This window comes from Glycine max, chromosome 15 (assembly GCF_000004515.6).
Source record: "Glycine max cultivar Williams 82 chromosome 15, Glycine_max_v4.0, whole genome shotgun sequence".
Classification (NCBI taxonomy): Eukaryota; Viridiplantae; Streptophyta; class Magnoliopsida; order Fabales; family Fabaceae; genus Glycine; species Glycine max.
Window position 1 is genome coordinate 41536474 of NC_038251.2, and position 5931 is coordinate 41542404.

Here is a 5931-nt window from a genome sequence, read left to right on the forward strand (position 1 = left end):
GTGTGAGGTCGTGGTATTGTATAGTTCATGAGCAGTGCTTATAAATGAAATATGTGATGAATTGTGGAATAATATGTTGCCTTGAGATTATAATATTGTTATTGAGATTGAGTAAAAGTGTAAAGTAGAACAGGTGTTGAATTGTGAGATACGTGAAAACATGTGATGGTGGATTGTGACATTATGAGATGTGAAATTGTGAATGAGTTTTGGTTGTGAATAAATGTGTGATTAATTCTTGATGTGACATTATTTGTATTGTAAGCTGTGAATTGTACAATAACCCGACCAGTGTTATCTTGAGAAAAGTGTAAATGCGCAGTGTTGAAGAGAAAGTGTAGGTTTCCTATTTAGGAACCCGTGTTAAAGAGAAAGTGTAGGTTCCTATTTAGGAACCAGTGTTAAATTGTAGCACAATATGTTGTACGTGTTTAAGACACGAGTGAGAGGTCGTGGGTATTGTATAATTCACTAGCAGTGTCTGTGTGCTAAAATGATTTTAGGGGTTGGACCTGAATCAGGAGGGAGAGGCCCTGACGGACTCTTCAGAGTGTAGGCCTTGGGGGTCATCGGGTTTGAGTGCTCCTTTAAGCCTATGCTGATCCCATATGGTTGGAGCATTCTCGCAAAACATCGTGACCCTGACTAGTCTCCCTATGATTTTACTTAGTGAGAGTGACCTGGCAAACCCATTGTGTGGTGTGTCTTGTTATGTACTCCTAAGTGCCCCAGAGTGATTTTTCACTGACATGGTACCACATTGCATGTAGGCTTGAGTCTTAGCATAATTGTCTCATGCGCTTGCTAATTGTTTATTATGAAATTGAGGTGTTATTATGTCTTGATCAGAGCGTGTGATTCTTGTGTAATGTGATTGATGATTGAAAAGTGTGATTGATGGATGAAAAGTGAACTTTGAATGACAAAGTGGTGGAATTACGTGAATTACATGTAAGTAAGTTTTATTTGGTTTATATGATATGTATATCTAGTTGTCTTGTTTCTCTATTAGTTAGGAATGTGATAACTCACTCCCAGTTTACTATTTGTGTTTGGATCCTGTGATGATCTTGAACTTTGTGTTTGGGGGAGCAGATGACTAGGTGAACTGCTTTAAGGAATATTGTGCTGAAGGACGTCGGGACACAACGCTCTGATAAGATGTGACATTGGGATATAAGTTTTTATGTTAATTTTATGATGTTAGTCTATTTTATTTCACCTCACTGATTTAACAAAATATTTTTGTAAATTTGATGGCCTTATTTTGAGCCGAATATATTTTTAATGAGTTTATTTGGTAATTGAAATGAATGTGAACCTTTTACCCATTTGATTTTTGTTTACCAATATATTTTATTTATTTCTATATATGTCGGGGTAGAGGGTGTCACACTTTTGACTGTTGATTATTTACTTTTTCTCCTATAAAAAAAATGTTCCATCAACGTTAACTTACACTTCTCCTTCCCAAGTTCCTGAGCTTCTCCTTTCTCCTCCATTTTAGTGTGCTGCCCTTTCTCCTTCAATTTTTGTGTGCGTGTGTTGCCTTTTCTCCTCCATAATTCCTGGTAAGTATTTTTCGAATTAAATAATATTTATGTATTCTGTTCTTAATATTATAAAAAGATTAGGTTAGTTAGTATTAATAGGTATTATGTTCTTAATTTTTATGTATTAATAGGTATTCCAAGGTTAGGTTAGTTAGTATGAAAATATTATTTGGTTGTTGTATATATTCTGAGATATTATATGAGTTATATATATATATATATATATATATGATACTTTAGTTAGGCACTTCACAAGTTAATATTAGTTTTAGGTATATACACGTAAATTTTAGGCACACGTAAATTTTTAGCTTTTGTAATATTAGGCACTTCACACACGTAAACTTGCCTTTTTAGTATTATAATTTTGTATGCTATATATAGATAGTACAGTTTTAAATAAATGAGTTAGTAAGTTAATATTATTTGATTTAGTTATTTTTAGTTTGAATGTTATTAAGATATATATATATATATATATATATATATATATATATATATATATATATATATATGATAGGGTAGTGTTAGTTTTAGTTTGTAGGTTAATATTATTTGTTTTAGGTATTTTAGGTTATTAAATATATGGTACATTGTACATTATTATTTTTATATATATATTGTTTAAATTATTTTTTTCATTTTAATATTTATTTGTATTTTAATTTATTTGTTAGTCCATATTTTATTTAATTATTTTTTGTTAATTGTAGAATATATTATGTTAATTATTTAAATTTTTCTGTGTGTATGTATTTGAAATTATTTGTATAATATATTTTGTTATGAAATAAATATATTTTTTTATTTATTTAAATTTGTCTTCACATGTATTTTAATTTATCTATAGAATATATTCAAATTTGATTATTTGTATAATATATTTTGTTATTGAAATATATAAATTCAAATGCATATATTGTGTTATTTATTACAAATTTTTTTATATATATTTAATAACGTTTTTATAAATGTACCTAGTTTTATTTATATTATGTAGAAATAATGTATAAATTATTTTGTAATTTATTGTATTATATTTTATTTTACAGTATCAATGGCATCTTCGTCGTCATGTCCATCAAATATTAAAATTAAGTCTGGCCCGATCAATGGTGACGTATTATGGATGCAAGTTAAGCATGTTTCAGAACATGTTTGGAATGGGGAAGAAGACCGGAAATTACACATCAGAGGAGTTGTCCCTACGTATTAAGGGGAAGAAGAAATCCCAGAGGAAATTATTCATTTCCTTCGACAATCTGGTTTTTACTAGATTATGAAGATGAGATACTTAAAAATAAATGTCTCATTAATTAGTGCTTTGATAGAAAGATGGAGGCCGGAAACACATACGTTTCACATGAGATGCGGAGAGTATATTATTACTCTTCAAGATGTCTCTGTATTGTTAGGTCTACATGTGGATGGTTTATCATTAATTGGTCCAACAAATCTTAATTGAGCTAATTTATGTGAGGAATTGTTGGGAGTCAAACCACAAGAAGGTAAAATTAAAGGTAGTGTGGTTAAATTAAGTTGGTTGGCTCACCATTTTGCACAAATAAATAACCATGATGACGAAGAACAAGTACGAAGGTTTACCCGTGCATGGATACTAAGATTCATTGGAGGTGTCTTATTCGTTAACAAAAGCAGTAACAAAGTTTCCCTAAGGTACCTTCAATTTTTACGTGACTTTAGAGACTGTAACACATATGCATGGGACCTGCCGTACTTGCTTTTTTATACAGAGAGATGTGCAGTGCCACCAATTATAAAACTAAATCAATCGGAATGAGAACGATGTATAACTTTAGCTCCAAAAAGGACTCCTTCCCTAGTAGAAAATAAACCACTCGGGCACAGGTTAGTCATTTTTAAAAGCGTTTTTCATTTCAAAAGAATAAATGGTTTTAGGGTATATTAAATTTTAATCTTTGTACGTGGCTCCGACGTGAAAATCAACATATCAGCAATGATGATGTGAGAGTTTTTCGTCGCAAGTTAGATATTATGAAACGTCATGAGGTAAGAACATGATATTGTATTTGTAAATAAAAAATAATGTGTTATTTTACTAAAATGTTGAAAACTATGTTGTTATATGCAGTTTGTGTGGGAGCCTTACACAACAACTGTTATCTCATTGTTGCCTCCCATTTGTATAGTCGGAAGTGTCGCATGGTTCGCGGTGGTGCCACTAATTTGTTTCCAAGTTATTGAGTGGCACCAACCGGATAGAGTATTGAGACAATTTGGAATGCAGCAACCAATTCCAGGGTCTCCTTCGCAACCCTTGAATATTCATGGCATAACACTGAAAGGAAAACATGACAAAAATTGGGGGCAATTGTCTGCCCCAATGATTGATCAGTGGAACAATCGCCATGCTTTTAGGGTTGACACTTATCCCCGACAAGAGGGCCTATTGAGCTTTAACTCCGACTACATGGTCTGGTATAGGCGAAAAACAAAGATTTTTGTTAACCCACAAAATGCAAACACAACTACATTAGTATTTATTTGTTTTTTGAATATTTAACTTTAAATGTTTTTTTTTAATGATGACCATTAATTTTTTGACCCTAATAATTGCATGCTGAAGTTGCGGAGACATTACAATACATGGTGTCTCCTCAAGGGAGAAATACATGGACAGTTGATGATCTCGTGCCTTATGTGGAGAAAATAATGATTTTATCCGAATAGCAAGAGAGAATCACTGAGCCTGTGTCACATGGTCCAGCATCAGAGCATCAATTTCTAGCACAAGAGTTTCACATTCTTCAGTCAAGTGTTGAAACTCAGGGCATATGCAGACGAAGGGAGGCTGTTGAAGCAGAAGAATATTCCCAACAAATGGCGGAGCGTGGCCATGGAATGAATTACATGCCACAAACATTTGCTCAGTATCCGACACAAATGTATCAGTATCCTTTTGAAGGTCATCACACTGATACTTCTGCAAGCGAACATTTGTTTGGTGGTGTTGTGGAAACACATCCTCATTTTTCATGGTCGACTATGACCCCTTCACAGCAATATCATGGCCCAATTCCAACACCTAATGTCCCATTAGGTACACAATGGAATGTACCGGGACTAATACCTAATGTGGGTGACTTATTAGGTGTTGATTTGCGTCACAAATTTTCTGCTGAGGCTGACCAAATAGAAGCGGGGAGACATCGGGGCAGAAGAAATCCTGATCGCCAAGCTCGAAGATGGGATCGACCATGTGGCACATCCTCACGTCACCACGGACATCATAATGAATGATTTTCATGTCTCTGTTTAAATATGTTGTTGTATATTTCTCATTTGAATTTAACACTTAATCTATCGTATGCAGTTTATTAAGGCTTACTAATGGATACAGTTTATGTCACGCATCAAACTATAATAATAAATAAGTTAAAAAAAAACTAAGGTAGACAAAAGAAAATAACTAATGTTACTAACTAACGATGAACACCTAATATTTAAAAAAAAACTTATTTATTATTAAGAAAATAACTAATATTAAAAAAAAAACTTAGGTGTTATTGTTTAGGGTTTAGTCCTTGTTCCAGATAGTTCATAATGACTAAGTCCATAGTTTTTCATTGTAGATAGTTGTCCTTTAGTATCAATTTGAATACCCTTAACTACAACATTGTAGATAGTTCTCCTTTAGTATCAATTTTGAAAATAAGTAATGTATAAATTTCCTGACAAAAGTACACATTCAAAAATAACTAACTGACGATTTCATTGAACACCACAAAGTAAATACATTGAACATAACCTCAACCAATACAAGTCACTCATCTAACATACATAAATCAATTAAACGAATTACTCCCACTGTCAGATTGCATTGGACATCGGTGCCTATTGTGCCCTTCTGCTCCACATCTACTACATTTTTGTCGGTGATAAGTGTCCATGCATCATCAAAAGTAGGAGTTGTCGCTTCATTCCCAAGAGGCTACCATTGTGCGGAGTATGCTTTTAAGATGTGCTCATTTGTGTAAACAACATCTATATATTGGTAGTAGTTCATGCCCATGTAACCACAAGCTGAAATAATGTGTGAACATGGATAGTGAAGCGCAGAATACCTTCCGCATTGACAATAATGGTCATTCAAGTTAACTGCCCACTTTTGTCCGCCACGTTGCGTTATAGGATTGAAGGTCTCCTCTACTTCAAACCTTGTCGAGTGGATATCATACACGCAAACGATGTGCGAACAAGCTTGTTCTTGATTTTTTCTAAGTTCTTTAACAAGCTTAGAACAATATACTTGTCCTTCATTTAATTGTCTTTGGGCTTGGCGACCACGATCAACAAAGTACTTTCGGAACTTACTATATGTTGACTTGACCAATGC